Below are 17,866 nucleotides of genomic sequence, written 5' to 3' on the forward strand. Positions count from 1 at the left end.
GCCTGGTCTTTGCAGAGTGCTGGAAGACTACATTGCCAGGACTAGTGCTGTCCAAATTCAGGATCCTGGCGTCACATCAGCTGGTTAGGCTGTGGGACGTCAGGATAGTGCTGCTTCACAGGCTTCCTGTGCATGCTGAGGACACCTGCATGGGCGCCATTTTGAGTAGGCCTTGCCTCGCCGCAAGCTGCTGCTTCCAGAAAGCTCCAGCATCACTATGCAACTGAATTATGCATCCAGTCTTTTCTCAATGTCTTATAATTGTTCAAGTTTTTATGAAAAAAAAAAGTGTTTATTTTTTCAAATGGTGACAAGAATACATTTTAATTTCCTTTCTCCTCAGCCCAAGTGGATTAGCAGGTGACCTACTTCCAGGCTTCTGACTATTTCTTGTACTGGTTGCTAGGAGGTTTGAGAGAGATCTTTTTATTCTGGTTCAAGATTCCATTTACCTTGCTCAGGCCTCACTCCCAAAATTGGCCACGCCCCCAGGCCAATATGGCAGCATTTTGCTGATTGTGCTGGTTTGGGAAGGCTCTTCAAACTGTGCTCCATTATCTTGGGTGCACAGGCACTAGTTGACATGTTTTAAAATTTTTCAGATCAAAAATTTAATTTACTAAGAAATTGATTAATGTGCACCAATGAAGCTATTAAATGATTTAGTATCGTTTTAAATCATTGTCGGTGATTTTTAAAAAAAATTGTATTGCTCAGAGTGGACGCCTTATTAAAACTACTTATTCTTGCTGATAAACCCGTTCTCCCCTATATTAATAAAACGGCACCAGGTTATCACCCGACAATGCATCAACACTTTTTAATGGAGAGAAAAATAAAGAAACTATCTTGTCAGTTTCTGGAAGATTTTATGTTTGTAATTGTGCAAATACATTTAGTGGAAACTTGAACTGTAATGTAACCAGCGCAATTTTGAGAGAATTTTCTTGATTTACTGCTAAAGCTGAAACTCTACCTGGTGATGTTTATTAATTGAAAGTAAAACAGGCAGTGTGGATCTTGATATAAGAGGACTGTCTGCTGAACACTGCAGGCTAAATGGCTTCTCTGTGGGAGGGAATGGAGAGAAATGATTCTTTGGTACTTCTAGCAGGCAGCTGAGATCCCGTCACCCAATGCCCAGTTATCCACAGCTGATGAATCACCAGTTAGACCAGGGTGAAGGGAAGGAGCAGGAGGTTTAGCTCGTGTCTGCCCTGCCTCATGCCACCTGCTGCTAAAATCCTCATCCATACCTTCTGCACCTCCTGACCTGTCTATTCCAATGATCTCCTGGCTGCCTCCCAACTTCCACCATCCATAAATTGAAGCTCATCCAAAATTCAACTATGACTTGTGTTCTAATTCATACCAAGTCCCATTCACCCATCACCTCTGTCCTCACCAACCGACAGTGACTCCTGGCCCTTGAACACCTCACTTGTTTGAAAACTCTCATCCTCGTGTTTAAGTCCCTCCATGGCCTCACCCTTCCCTATCTGTGAAATCTCTAAACTCTCTGAGAACTCTGCGTTCCTCGATCCTTGGGCTGCTTTGCATCCAGCACTTCTTTCACCTCACCATTGGCAGCAGCATCACCAACCATTTAGACCCTAAGCTCTGGAAATGCCCCTAAACCTCTCGGCTTAGACCTTTTATGATTTTCCCTCTTTCCCCCCCACCCCGCCCCTAATATCTCTCAATGGACCAAGTTTTTGGTCCGAATGTTTCCTTCAGTTGTTTTCTTTTCTGTCTGATTTATACTGCTGATGAATGTCGGCATTGAACGATGTTAATGGAGTGGCCTTAAAGAAAGATCTTGCATTTATATAGAGCCTTTCACAACTTCAGGATATCTCAAAACACTTTACAGCCATTGAAGCATTTTTGAAGTGTTAAAATGTAAGAAATGTGGCACCCAATTTGCAAACAGCAATAATATAATGACCAGAGAATCTGTTTTGGTGATGTTGGTTTGAGGGATAAATCTTGTCCAGACAGCGGGGAGAGCTCCCCTGCTCTTTGAGATAGTGCTGTGAGATATTTTACCTCCACCCGAGAGGGCAGACGGGGCCTCGATGCAGCTTCTCATCCAAACGACACTATTTACTCAGTCAGGCCACACCTCCATCCGATCACCTGAAATGATATATGGGATGTATACTACACTACCTGTGCCACCCTGCTACCTTCCTGACTCTCACCCCCCACAACACACACAATGTGGGCAAGATCACAGGTCTGTATTTTTGTCTGTCTTTGAAAGAGCCCTGCTCGCCCAGCCAGCAGGTGAGATAAGGACATGGAGATGCAGGACCCCCATCCCACATATCATGGTAGTGTGGTGGGAGCAGTTGTGGGTTTACAGTGCCCTCCATTCTCTGCTGGTTGAGTTGTTTCCATTTGCCACTGCAGAATCCAGTGGGAGAATTGTACATCTAACAGCAGCTGCCCTCCCCCAGCGTGTGGGATGCGCTACCACAAGGAGTGGCTGAGGCGAATCACATTAATGTATTTAAGGGGAAGCGAGATAAACACACAAAGGAGAAAGGAGCAGAAAGTCCTGCTGATAGGATGGGAGGAGGCTCGTGTGGAGCATAAACACTGGCATTGACCAGTTGGCCCAAATGGCCTGTTTCCATCTTTGAAAGTGTTTTCAAACTGTCTCCTGTGATTGGTTCTTTTGAGATCACATGATTGCACACATGTAAGATGTGAGAGTGAAATGAAGTTGAAAAGATGCGTTCCTGATACATAAACTCTGTTTCTTTCTCCACAGTTGCTGCCTGAATTGCTGTGTATTTCCAGCATTTCCTGTTTTTTTTTTATTTCAAATTTCCAGCATCCACAGTATTTTGCTTTTGTAATTTGTGTATGTTCTTTATCATCAAAACAATAGAAGCAAATATATTTTCGCTCCTAGTGACCCCACATTCCGATTAAGTAACGATTGTTCCACTTTTTGTATTATGTGAACATCTTTGATTTTTGTTTTCTTCCTGGTCAGGGTATGTTTCAGTTTGATACAGAATGCTACAAGAAGTATGGAAAGATGTGGGGGTGAGTTCATTTCATCAGCCATAATGTATATGAAGATATGGACTTTTATCCTTTTCAAAAATGCATTTTACTCCAGTAATGTAAAATGTAGTCCAAGAAGTGCTGTACAGGTCATAAACATAGTTTAAAGGCACAGATCATTCCAAGTAGTCTTGGTACTGATGCATTCAATTCTAGCACTTCTAGTACATTGATGTACACTGTTGGCAGGAGTACCTTCACTTTTATCATTGCATTCAAGGATGTTACATTTATATTGAGTTGTGCAGTTTTCAGCAGGGTGTGGGGTGGGGAGGGGTTGCTAAACCTTAATAGATTTGGTTCTTTTGCAAACATTCAAACTGAAGAAATGTCTCCAATGGTGCATTTACACTGAGTCTGAAATTCACTCTGTTTGGGTTTAGACACAGGTGGGGCACTTCTCCCTTCAAGGAACTGGAAAGATGGGGGTGAAGCCCCACTCTGCTGGGAATTGTCCCGTTTCCTCTGTTGCCAGAAATTCTGGCAGTGGGTGGGAGGGTTGCCTGAATCTTCTGTCCGTGCTCCCTACAGCAAGGGAGCATGTCTGGGAGATCTTCCCAGGCTACCCCAGGAATTCCATCCATTGAGAACTGACAAGAATTCAGAGGAGGCTCCAGGAAATGTTCCATCATTCTCACAAAGTTAATTGATCCTGGAGGTGATTTTTGTTCCCTGGGAACTTTTACATTTTCCTGTTTCTTTGGCCCAGGATGGTCTCTGGGAGGTGGGGGCAACAAATGCACTCTTTGGAGGGGTGGGTCACATGGTAAAAGCTTTTAAGGAGGCTGCTTTCCTCTATTTTGCATGTTTTTTATTTGTAACACATTTTGACTGGGTATCCTGGGCATCAACTATTCCAATGTTCTCCTAACAGTCTCTTTCCCCTCTCCCTCCCCAGGTTATCACTGTAGTATAAGGGTCTGAAAGGGTTAATCTTGAGACAGTGTAAAGAATACCTCCTACCTTGATGATGTAAGAGATCACATCAGAGAGAGACTTGAAGATAGATGCAGCGTGGCTTTGGCGGTGTCACACAGACCAGTGTGAAGCTGGACATAGTTATAATGTAATAAAGGGTAATGTTCTACTTACTCCAGACTAAAGAATCTCTCTCTAAGCTAGTCTAATTAAAGTGGCAGCTTACCAAACATACAACAATTGCCTTTTTTCCCTACCTGCTGTCTGCTCCCTGGCTGCGGCCTGGTACTGCAGGTGTACCCTCCTTGACAGTTAGGCAGCCTGTCAATCAGCTATGCTGGAAAACAAGTGACAAAAGTTTGAAATACATTCTGCTGTTAAATTCTGCAGGAAGTCTGTGAAATCTGTGCTTCCAGGTTTTTCTGGAACTCCTCCCCTTAGGTATTGCTGCTGGGGTTTCTCTGGCCTGTTCATGAGTGAATTGTGTGGTTGCTGTTGAAAAACTGTTGTAGGTGCTAGTGGCTTTCCCCAATTATACTAATACCCTGTGCCTGCAATTTTGCAGAGGATCTGCAGCTCAGGCAAGTAGCAGAGTTGCAGTTTGGTCCATCATACCAGCAGGGCAGGCCAATTGGAATTCAACCCCTATAAATTCAACCAATGCAGTTTATGGCTTTGCACTTACAGGAAACCTGTGGCTTGTAAATTGGTTGTCAGGGTCTGAACTGAAGCAGAGCGAGGTTGCTCATCTTCACTCTGGTGTCAGTTGGAGTCTAACTCCTGACTCGGGCTGCACTTGTGCTGCAGCTGCAATACCAATGTGAAACAAGACTGCTTCCCATTGATCTGGTTGCAGTGTAACTGCAGCCTGGATTAAATACTGAAATTTGAGACATTGACCATTATTATAGTAAGGATATATCTACAAATGATCATGTGATATTGTTATACTGATGGAGACCTGGCTGTCAAGAGCTCCCAAAGTTGTTGCAGTAAGTCTGGATTAGTGGGGTTTGCCCAGGCCACTCCCCCAGTCAGACAATACACTTTCTCCAATGCCCAGATTCACTTTGTCACACTTCTGCCTTTTCCTTTAGGATTTATGATGGGCAGCAGCCCATTCTCTCCATCGTGGATACTGACCTGATTAAAACCGTCTTCATAAAAGAGTTTTACACTTTGTTTACCAACAGACGGGTAAGTATTGACCTGCACTGAGGGATATTTGCTCTTTTTTCTCACGACTACAATAGGCCCTTGTTTTCTTTCATCTATTTAGACATACTTTGGTGGTTCAGCTGCAGTGCAACTCGATTCCCATGTTTTTCCCCATCTGATGTTCTGATCTCATTGCATGCAGGGTAAAGGTCAAGCTTATTTAAACAAAAAACTGCATGTGTTGGGGGGTGGGAGTGGGAGAAGAGTATGTTTAATGGGGGAGACCTAATGGGCTGATGCTGTGAGTTAGTATCCTATTTCTATCTCAACCAAATTCCCAGTGATAGCCTGTTCAAGTTTGACCTTTGGAAGTTTGGACTGAACCATATAATTGAGGTAGAGTAGAAGGTGTATCTCACCCAAGCTTTATCTGACTTGTTGCTTGGAACTTGCACCCCTCACCTTGGGGAGTAGATTGTGTAATTGTCTTGAATTCTGACACAATTTTCTCAGCTTGATTTGTGTTACACAGGAGAGGGATTTATTAACAGCAAAAACAGGTACAATATCCTGCATGGTCTGTGAAGAATCCTAATCACTGATAATTTTATGGAGCCCCGGGGCTAGACTTTTCTTCTTTTGGTGGTGGGGGGGCGGGTGCGGTAAAGCAGAGTGAAATGCCCATTTATAATTTACAACCCACTGAGTATTGTGGGAATGTTTGGGTTTGAAATGTGTAATTTCATTCATTTAATAGTTAGTGAAAGAAATAGCACCAGTAGGAAGTGATAAATCCTATGATGTGAAACAACTTGATGCATATGGAAACACGACAGTTGATTGATTTTTAATGTGGAGATTGGAGGGATGTGTGCAACTCATGATATAGAGCATACTTATAATCCATGATATATATTTGTACTCTGTATATGGTGCATGCAATGGCAATAATCTATTGAAATGGAATACTTCAGTTTGTGAATATCTAATGTCACATCTGCTCTTTGAAAGCAAAGATAGCCCAATGAACTACAAGTCTTAGCAAGAGTTGAGCAGCTGTGTGTGTTGTACAACTGCCCACTCTTCTTCATTGTACTAATTCTCCTCCTCTTCTTCCCGTGTCTTCTCACTTCCTCCTCCTACTTGTTCCTCCTCGTACTTCTGTTTCATTGATGTAGACAATTTGAGGCAAGCAGTTTTGTGTTAATTATATCCCCCAAATGAAATATTCCAGGTTTTCTGTGTGCTATCCCAATTGTAGCATGGATCTTTTTCTTATCAAAGGGAAATACAAGATTTCAAGTATTTTGTGGAAGGTGGGATTATTTGATGTGAAGTTGTGCTCTAGAATCCTCGGTGCCAAAGGGGAATAATTCACACTGTGAGGAGCAGCTGCAGAATGATCACATTTCTGGCTATTCATTAAGCTGACTGTTTAGAGGAGCATTCACTTTGGTACAGTTGACTAGAGCAGAGTAATCAGTAAACATACAGCTTTGCAAATAATATATAAAATATGTAATGACATTCAACAGTGTTCTACATTTTGTGCAGTCACTGTCCAGAGAAACTGTGATAAGGTGTGGGAGGGGAAAGGAAGAGGAAATTGAGCATTAAGATGAAAACTGTGCATTTAACAGGTATTTATTTAGGAACAGTTGATTTGTACAGCATCCTGATGGACGAAACACACCAACCTTGAACCCCACAGTGGGAGAATATGAACATCTAACCTCGCTACACAGTCAGTGACCCACTCTGGCAACCCTTTGTAGAATGGTACTGAGACACAAGGGGTATAAATTGGTTTAGGAACGAGGTAGGCCATTCAGTTCTTTGAACCTGCTTCACCATTCAATCACATCATGGCTTATCTGTCGCTCAACTCCATTTACCTGCCTTTGCTCCATAATCCCTTGATACCTTTACTTAATTATCAATCTCCGTCTTGTAACTGTCCCAGAATCCACAGCCTTGTGGGGAAGACATTCCAGATTTTTACCAGGCCAATTTTCAGCTCTGAAATAGAATCTTAGAAACTTAATACACACGAGGCCATTTGGCCTATTGTGCCTGTGTTGGCTTTTGAAAGAGCAGTCTTGCACAGTCCCCCATTCCCACTTTTTGTCAATAAACCTGTAAGTTCCTCAAATTCAAGTACTTTGTACTTGTCTAACTCTCTTAAAATTATTTATGGAATCGGCTTTCGCCACCTTTTTCAGGTAAAGCGTTCCAGTTTCCCACAATTCGAAGTGAAAAAAGTTCCTCCCTGTCTCCTTTTTAAATCTTTTTACAAGATTTTGATTCCATAACCTCTAGTTATTGACTCAATTTCCAGAGAATATTTTTCCATATTTACTCTTATCAAAACTTTTCTTCATCTTGAAAAGCTCTATTAAGTCACCTCTTATCCTGCTCTGTTCCAAGGAGAACAGACCTACCTTTTCCAACCTCACCTCAAACTGAAGTAGACCGGAGGTTCATCCCAAGTTGGACCTGGAGCTTCACTGGAATAATTCCAGTGAGCAGCCGTGCCAGTTTGCCGAATACCAATATGGATTGTCTGTGACTCCAGGACAGACTCTTGTGTAGTTCTGTGTGGGGAAGCAGGTGAACAGGAGGAAGGTGGGCTGGCAGTGTAGCTGTGGAGCCAGAAACTTCACTCCTGCTCCTCTTGTCTCTACGTTAATGTTAAGTTGCCACATAAAAAAGTAACTTTTTAGTTGCTAGTTTCCCAACAGCCTACTTAGGGATTTCTGGTCAGTCCACATAAGAAACCAAAGAACTGAGATAAAGTACATGTGAATCAATACAGGCAAATTCCCAGAATTAGATCAGAAATAGGCACCTGCTAATGTATGCACTGCCTGTTTTAGGTGAACACCACCAGGGAGGCCTGAGGATCGCCTTGCCCAACAGGCATTGGGTGCATTTCAGGGGCCCTTGGGGTGTGGGAAACAACACTGAGATTTTACCACATTTTGCCCTTGCCCTGTGCCCCAAAATAGGCACAGTGGGATCCAATTGTTCTCCCCCCTCCCCCACACACATTATCCCTTCCCATATAGCCAGAGTGCATTGTGCAGTCTTGGCTGAAATCAGTTTATGAATTAATATGTCATTGAACCCAATGTGCAGTTTTAAAAAAATAACTTCATACTTTCTCTGTAGAACTTTGGTCTGAATGGGCCACTGGAAGAGTCTATCCTGATTGTGGAAGATGACCATTGGAAGAGAATCCGAAGTGTGCTTTCACCAAACTTCACCAGTGGGAGACTGAAAGAGGTAAAGACCCCCAATCCCACTCCCCAATAGATCAACTCCTTTTCCTCTAGTTGAAATACCCATGGCTTCTGTCCTCATCTTGGAGGTGCCCGTGGGGGTTCCTAAAGGCTGCCACGACTGCTTTATAACAGGGGCTGCCTCTGTCACAGGGCCTTCTGACTGGTAGGATATTTGCACTAGAGCCGGTGTCAATCTTGACCTTGTGTGTGTATTTTCCAGCTTTCTTTGGGCACATGATGTTGATGGCGGTGAAAGTTTCCAGTTGCTGAACTTCATCAAGGTGATGGGTTGGGTTCACAATGTGGAATGCTTGCTCGTCTTCTGACTGAGACTTACTTCTCTCTCTGCTTGTCTCAGGTCTATTTTGCTGTGGACCTCATATATTGGCTTGTGATTATGCAGATCTCTGGAGTTTTCCTTGCTGCTGTTGCCTTATTGCTGCATCTGTTTTCTGTTGGCTTGTGTCCTACAGTAGCTTCTGGCTGCGTATTCAGAGCCAGAATTCCTGCGTAGGCGAGCCCAGTGCAGATCTCGAAATGCAGGACAACTTTGCTGTGAGTGGGCCCAACCACATTTACCACACAGCTTGCTTGCCCTTTTCGACCTGGTTATGGTGCTGATATTGGCTGCACCAAGTGCTTGTAGGTGCTTTTGTCCAGCTACATTGGCTTCGTACTTCCTGCCATCTTTCAGCTGTGCATCGATGCTGTGACCTTTCTTATTCCCCAAGAGGTCTTTCTGAAATGCTTCAATGGGTGTTGATAAAATCAATAGCCCCATTATTAGGTCTGACAGTTCAGCTTCTGAAAATTGCATTCATTGCCCTTACTTTGGCATTTACTGACAAACAGGTCTGTTGAATCCTGTGGCTGTTGCCTGTAGAATATCAATTCTAGGCAGTGAATTGTGAAATTCACTCTTAATCTGAGCTGATCTTCCAGCACTTTCCATATCTTTGCAGGATCTTTCTGGTCCTCTTCAGATGTGCCTGAGGTATTGATTCTGTGCAATCCCTCATTTCCTATTGCTATCAGAATTTTTACAGCTTGTTTTTCTGGTTCTGTAATTACTTGGTCTGTAAAGCATAATTTCATTCTTTGTTGGAACAGTTTGAACGTGGATAGGGTACCCAAGGCTTTCCAGTTCATGCTGGGAATATTGGTATCCATGTTCCTGCTGTTCTCTTGCTTTACTACTTGCTTTAAGATCTGGTTCTGGGACTCTGCACTTGTTTCCCCTTTAAGAAACTCTCTCTTGGCTGATATGATTGACAGCAGCAGCTTGTCTGTGTGTATAGCTTCCAGCATTAAGCCTGTTTGTTTACACAGCTGTCCAATAGGTATTTCAAGTTGCTTTTTTTTTGCTAGTTTATTTATGTAGTCATTCAATAGGCAATTCTTCACAGTTGAGTGGTTTCATGAGTTTTTTTTTTAAACTCTGGCCGAGTGAACAAAATCTCTTCAGCCTTCCAATGATTTAATGGTTTCTATTTTTAGCTGCAACGTCCCCATCCCGCCGCCAAACTGTGTTTCTCTGACTCTGACTCTGGCCTTTTCCCCACTCCAACCCCCTCACCTCACCATTGGTGGCCATGTTTTCAGCTTCCTTGGCTCCACACAGTAATTCACTGCCTTAGCTTCACTACCTGTCCAAATCCCCCTCCTCCTTTTAAATACCACCTGTTTTACTGACCTTTGGCTACCCCTCCTAATATTTCCTCCTTTGCCTTGGCATCCATTTAATTTTGCTAGCACCTTGGGACTTCTCCTACATTTAAAGACATAATATAAATTCAGGTAATTTGCTTTTTTTTCTTGTAGGTATACCGAAAGAATTTTTTTAAAAAACGAAACCAAACCCAATGGGGGGAATTTTATCCTGTCCCCCGTGTTGGGTTTGGAGGTGGGGAGAGCATATAATTGGGCAGGTGGGTGGGGGGGGAGAGCCCCGCAACCCAAAATGTGAATGGCCTTCCTATCCTGCTGCCAGTTGAGGCAATTAAGGGCCTCATCCGTGGGGGGAGGGGTTGCTGTTAAAAGGCACTTAGTGCTTCAACGAGGGACTTGGTATCGGGAAGGGGTGGGCCTGCTGAGAGCCACCCACCTGCCCTTGCTGCCAACCCTCCTACATTCCACTCCCCTTTGATCCCCATCCCTCATAACCCCTTCAGCTGTGACTTACCTGTGGCCTAGTTGTAGGGCCTTGGATGAGTGCTGTACCGGCAGCAGCTATACAATTAAGGAGCTGCTAGCCTCTGGGGGACAGTTCTCAACAGGTAGGATATCTGTCGCCGGGGTCCTTGATCACTGGGAAGGCCCACCGCTGTCGACTTAAGTGCCTAATCGGCATTTGATTTGGTGGGCCTTCCCCAGAGGAGGCGATGTGAGGCTCTCGCCGGTGGTTGAGATCCCCATCACCAAGACAAAATCCCGGCCAATATGTCCATTCGTCGATACTCCCTTAGCCAAAGTGCTGTCACAAATAACTTGTATCCTGCGACTATCAGCTTGTTGACTTCCATTCTGCAACACAAGGATATGCAGGTGTAAATATCAGTAATGTGACTGGTTTTGACGTAGTTGATGCCAAATTAAGTTGATGCAGGGTATGGCTTCCATTTTCCTTCCCTGCTTTTATTTAAAAAAAATACATATATTTTTCTCTTGATGTGAGCAGGTACTGAGAGTTAACAACAACAACTTGCAAATATAGAGCATCTTTCACCGAAAAATATCCCAAGGTGCTTCAAAGTAGCATTGGTTGAAATTTGACACTGACCCTCATGAGGTGATATTCGGGCAGGCGACCAAAAGCTTGGTCACAATAGGTTTGAAGGAGCCTCTTAAAGGAGGAAAGATGGAGATGGAGAGGTTTAGGGAAGGAATTCCGAAGCATGGGGCCTGGGTGGCTGAAGGCAGGCCACCAATGGTGGGGCAAAGAAAATTAAGGATGCACCAGAGGCTAGAATTGGGGAACACCGAGATCTAGGAGGGCTGTAGGGCCGGAGGAGGTTACAGAGATAGAGAGGGGAGAGATTATGGAAGGATTTGAAGAGCAGGATGAGAATTTTAAATTTGAGAGATAAGATTGTGAGCCCATGCAGGTAGCAAGCGCAGTGATGATGAATGAATGGGACCTGATACAAATTAGAACTAGGGCAGACTTTTTGGTGAACTCAAATTTATGGAGAGTTGAAGGTGGGAGACTGGCCAATAGAGATTTGGAATAGCCAAATCTGGAGGTAACAAATGATCCTATAACTGTTCAACCTTGTCAGTTCTGCTCTGAGTAGGAACAAGAAGAAGCATGTAGAATAGAGAACAACATCAGAGGTCTTGTATTCTAACCTGTGTAGCAGCTGAGATAATCAGCTTTGGTCGGATTCCCACTTAATGCCCTGGTCACCTGCTCTCCATATTGTTATAGATCTGGTCTGCCTGCTTCTGATTTCAGAGTGAAGTCGGCCATTTTCTAAGGGAGAAGATCTGCTCCTGACCAAGAATTCATTGAGGTGGCCAGTATGGATACAAACCTCAGTACAAGCAAGAGTTTTAAGAAGGAATTCACGAAATTTCAGTGATTCCAGATCATTTGTGTCTCGAGTTACCATTTCCCCCAGGATTACCCTGGAGTCTCCAGGATTTTGAGACAAATCTCCAGGAGCAGCGAGCGACCCAAGAGAAAATTCTTCTAAAAGGAATTCTTTGAACAGTTTGTTTACTCGTTATAAAAATATTAGACATGGGATAATATGCTGTTTGACAGTCAAATATCATCCAATCTGGGAATGAAGGGTCTATTCTCTTTCTGATTGGATAGGAAGGTGATGCACCATGAGATTGACAAATGACCAATGGTCAGAGTGGGGGGTATGTGTGGGGGGGTGGGGGAGGGGAGGGGGTGTTGGAGACAGGTGGTCATGTGATGAAATCTCCAGTAATGCATACAACCATATTTGGGTCTAGATTAGCTTTCTGTACATCCTGTACTTTGGTTGTGCTTTTTCTCCCTCCCCAGATGTGTTCAATAATTAGTCACTACACAGAAAATCTTGTGAAAAGTTCAGAAAAGAAAGCAAAGCTGAATGAAACTGCCGACATGAAGGAGTGAGTAATTTGTCTGTCTGATTACAGATCTGCATTCCTCCACAACAAATTCATCAAATTATTTTCACTTTTCTCCAAAAATCTGCTAATTCACACTGTTCTCCGAGTGAAATTAGTTTGACATTCGTTGATTCTTCTATGAACTGACTGCTTGTTCTGTGTTAACCAGTTTTACTGGCTTATTGTCTGGTTTTGATGGGACATAATAACTTCTCATTGAAGCTCAGAAACGTGCAGCTTCCATACTGGAAAACCACACATAAATTTTTATCCTTATGAGGAATTTAACTCCTTCTATTTATCTTCTTCCCCGCCTGCCCCCCAAAGATGGCCAAGAAGCGAATGAATTGCTCTCTAGTTTTCCCCAATGTCACCTTGAGCTGTTCTGTGGGAATGAACTGTTGTGACAGTTCCTCTGGTTTTTTTTCCCACTACAGTTGCATTTTACTCCATGTTCTAACATGTTGGGTGGAATCTTAGCTGCGAGGGGTGAATATTTTAGAAAGGTGGGCATCGGGTCGTCGACCCAATGCGATCCCACCTCCGAGTATTCTTGCTGGAGGTGGGGTCATCCTGATACTGGATACCCACCCAGCAGCGGTGGGTAGTGAATTAGTGGCAATTAAGTGGTCACTTGGGGGCAGTTTGGTGATGTCGCTGTGATCTTGCTGCAGTGGATGGCTCCTTGCTGAGGCCAAAGCCCGGCAGATGGCCGGAGGTGGCCTGTGAGGCCTCATTTAATTACACCCCCCCCCCCACTCACACCCTTCTCCCCAGCTGCAGGGATCAGAGGGTCACAGCTGTGCCCATACACCATCCTTTGAAGGGGGCTTGCCCTGCTCAATGATGGCTTGGTAGCTGTGGCAACACTTTATTTTTGCACGTTCAAAAGTCTCTCGGACGGTTGCACAGGTAAACCTCAAACCGTCGGGGTTGGGACCCGGAAATGATCCTGGCCCGTGCTTAAAAACAAAGCCGATAAGATTCCACCCATTGTGGCTGCATCAATGTTTAAAACCCACTTGAACTGAGAGGAGCTGACTTTTATTTTCTGTTTCCATTTTCTTGGGTTTTAAAGCACAAGCCAGAGGACATGGTGTTAGATTATCTTCCTTCCAAGATTCATCAGTTGATTCTGTTTGGGTCTTGTTCTGGTCTAACCAGAAATTCCTTCACAGTGGGTGATTGTTTCACTCTGTAGATTGATTTTAATTCAAATAACAGCAACATATTATGAGAGTTATAAAGTAACTGGTGAAGGTGTAAATACAAGACTCTCGAGGATGATTCCAGAACTGAGGGGCTATACTAACCAGGAAAAGGTTGGGACTCTTTGTTTTTTCTCTTGAAAAGAGAAGGCTGAAGGGTAACCTAATCAGGGTCTTTAAAATGTTGAACGGGTTTGATGGGTAAACATGGAGATGTTTCCACTTGCAGCAGAGAGGAACAGTGAGGGCTGTAAATATAAATCATCAACAAATCCAACTGGTAACTTGGGAGAACTGTCATTATCCAAAGAGTGTTAAGAATGTGGAACTTGCGAGCACAAGGGGTAGTTGAGGCGACTGGTATAGATGTACTTAAGAGGAAGCTGGATAAGTACATGCAGGAGACAGGAATATAATATGCTGATAAGGTTGGAAGAGAAAGGGGTGGGAGAAGGCATGTGTGGAGCAAAAATGCCAGTTTAGACCAGTTGGTCAAACAGCTGTCGACTGGCAGAAGATTTCTTTCTTTCAGCTGTTGACCAATTGTAATAAACACATTTCTCTTTTGCCAGTACCTTTGGAACATACAGCTTGGATGTGGTTACCAGCACTGCATTCAGTGTGGATGTCGACTCCATCAACAACCCCGATGATCCGTTTGTCAACAACATCAAGAAACTAATAGACTTCAACTTCTTCAACCCTATACTTATTGTTGCTAGTAAGTGATTCAAAATTTTTGCTTTGTTTAATTGAGCTAGTGTAGTGATTTTTTTTTTCTGAGTCTCTTTGGTTAAGAAGATATCCTGTTAGTTGCTCTGTTCACTCGGGTTCCAGGTGCCCTGTTATCCCTTCCTCACACTTCCAGCAACTTTGTGGGAAAATCTTTTTAAGCTAAAGGTGGAGGGGCAAGTCTAACGGCAGACACCATTAGACTCCCTGCTACATCTAAATCTGGTCCAAGTGAGCTGGCTTTTCTGTACAGTTTGCTCAAACTGGTTAGAGAGTTTTTCAGTTCTAATTTTAACCATCAACCCATTGGAGCATGAAGAGAACAGGATATAAGAAGGAGAGGTTAAAGCAGTGACCATAACAAAATAGAAAATGGATAAATATTTGTAATATTCATGCCAGGCAATGACCATCTCTGATAAGGGAGAATCTAACCATCTCCCCTTGATATTCAACAGCATTACAAATATACGAATTAGGAGCAGGAGTAGGCCACTGGGCCCTTTGAGCCTGCTCCGCCATTCAATAAGTTCAAGGCTGAACTGATCACTCCACATTTCCACCTACCCCCCGATAACCTTCCACCCCCTTGTTTATCAAGAATCTGTCTACCTCTGCCTAAAAATATTCAAAGATTCTGCTTCCACCACCTTTTTGAGGAAGAGAATTCCAAAGATTCACGACCCTCAGAGAAAATATTTCTCCTCATCTCTGTCTTAAATGGGCGACCCCTTATTTTTATACAGTGACCGCTATTTCTAGATTCTCCCACAAGGGGAAACATCCTTTCCACATCCACCCAGTCAAGACCCCTCTGGATTGTATATGTTTCAATCAAGTCGCCTCATACTTTTCCAAATTCCAGCGGATACAAGCCTATCCTGTCCAATCTTTCCTCGTAAGACAGCCTGCCCATTCCAGGTATTAGTCAATAAACCTTCTCTGTACTGCCTCCAATGCATTTACATCCTTCCTCATACTTGTTGGACAATCACAAAGGCTGAGGCTCCTGCACTCCTACCCTCTAAGTCTCTTTACCTGTCTCAGCTGCAGCCACACTCCCCTGTCCCTGACCACTGACCAAATCAGAAGACCCTATCCTAAGGGGTGTGACTGCCTCCTGGTACAAAATGTCCAGGTAACTTTCCTCCTCTGATGTGTCACATTGTCTGCAGCTCGGACTCCAGTTCAGTGACTCTGAGCAGAAGCTCTTTGAGCTGCAAACACTTACTGCAGACGTGATTGCCCTGGATCACACTGGCATCCGGGAGCTCCCACGTGCTGAAGCTCTGACACATCACCTGTCCTGCCATCCTTATTGTGTTCTAATTAACCACTTAATTATTTTATTCAATTATTTATTTTATTTTCCTTTTTTATGTATTAAGCTTACCGCTAGTTACTTTACTATTTTCAACTATTTTACTATTACCATCATTGCCACATCATCAACATCCTAGGGGTTACCATTGACCAGAAACTTAACTGGACCAGCCATATAAATACTATGGCTACAAGAGCAGGTCAGAGGCTGGGAATTCTGTGGCGAGTAAACCACCTCCTAACTCCCCAAAGCCTGTCCCTCATCTACAAGATACAAGTCAGGAGTGTGATGGAATACTCCCCACTTGCCTGGATGGGTGCAGCTCCACCATCACTCAAGAAGCTCGCCACCATCCAGGACAAAGTGGCCCGCTTGATTGGCACCCCATCCACCATCTTAAACATTCACTCCCTCCACCACTGGCACACAGTGGCAACAGTATGTACCATCTACAAGATGCACTGCAGCAACTCACCAAGGCTCCTTCGACAGCACCTTCCAAACCTGCAACATTTACCACCTACAAAGACAAGGGCAACAGACGCTTGGGAACACCTTGCCAGTGATGTTCATATCTCATGAATGAATTTTTTTTAAAAAGCAGAGGAAGATGCAGGACCGTAGAAGAGATTAGGGGTAGCAGGATTAGTTTTGGTTTGCTTTATACAAGAGCTGACAGTCATGGCTGAATGGCCTCCTATGCTGTAAACTTCTATGGCTTGTTAAGAGGGGGTTGAAAGGAAACTCTGTCAAGAGCAAGTTCAGAATCCATCGCAATGGGTAGCACTCTTACTTCTGAGTTGGAAGGTTCTGTGTAGATGTCCCACTCCAGAGACCTCAGCACATAATTCAGGCTGATACTTCAGTGCAGAACTCGGAGTAAGTACGACACTATCAGAGGAGCCATCTGTCAGATGAATCGTTAAAACGAGACCTCGTCTGCCCTCTCAGGTTTTAAAGATCCCCTGGGACTATTTTGAAGAACGGGGAGTTCTCCAAGTTTCTTGGCAGTATCAAACAGCATCACAAACAATTTCTGTTCATTATCACATTGCTGTTTGTGGCACCTTGATGTATGTAAATTGACTGCTGCATTTCCTACATCACAATCATGACTACATTTCAGAAATATTTCATTGGTTGTAAAACCCTTTGAGGACCTCCTGTGGAAGGTGGTTTTATAAAAGTGTCTGTGTCTCGCTTTCTTTCCTCCTTGTCCTCCTTTCAAAACCTGTGTGTGCAGGGCCACTGCTGTTGTTTATCTGTATGATTTTGTTTTTTCTTTTTTCTTTATTCCAGTGGCGTTTCCTGTCCTTATTCCAATCTTGGCAAAATTTGGTTTCACCTTCTTCCCTAGAGATGTGAATATATTTTTCGTGAACGTTTTGGCAGATTTGAAGGCAAAGAGACAAAAAGGAGTGCACACCGTGAGTGTTAAACTAACCATTGAAATGTTTCGGGTTCCTGCACCTGTTCTGCCATTCTTCCTCCCTCAACACTGACCATCCTTCTCTGCCTTCTTTCAATAACGAGAAAGGAAGTGACTATAACAATATTGGTATAATTAGAAGAGGCGGGTACTTGGGGAATATTGTGTTCTATTGCAGTTGCTGAGGTTTACCAGCCAGGCGTGCAATTTAAGTGTTCAAACTGGTTGCAGATAGTTCTACAGTCACACGCCTGGGATTGTTGCTGGGATTTCCGATCTCCCAATGTAAAGTGGAACTGGCGGGTGCAATGGCCCTTTCTCTTGGGCTTCTGCTGAGGTTACAGCAGGAGATCAGGAGAAGTCTGTGTAAATTCTCCCCTGTGGTGTTTTATGATGTGTATTTTCTTCAGAACTAGGAGCCCAGTAGTTAGATAAACACCTGGATGACCTGTGAATAGAAGATCTCATTGAAAAAGTTGGGATGGGGGATGGGGGTAAGGGAGGAGAAGAGGTAACTATAAAAGTAACCTTGGTGTGAGTGAAAGCAGTCTGATCTTTTCTCTTGGTCTGTGTTAATGTTGATTAGAAATCTTGTATATTTAAGAAGGCCTCTAACTATTCCATC

General features: G+C 43.6%; 1 pseudogene; it reads left to right on the top strand.

The window, feature by feature from the left end:
- LOC137383603 (cytochrome P450 3A30-like) overlaps positions 1 to 17,866 on the top strand; it is a 32,974-nt pseudogene that overhangs the window by 2,304 nt on the left and 12,804 nt on the right.

Source organism: Heterodontus francisci, chromosome 24 (genome assembly GCF_036365525.1).
Source record: "Heterodontus francisci isolate sHetFra1 chromosome 24, sHetFra1.hap1, whole genome shotgun sequence".
NCBI classification, from domain to species: Eukaryota; Metazoa; Chordata; class Chondrichthyes; order Heterodontiformes; family Heterodontidae; genus Heterodontus; species Heterodontus francisci.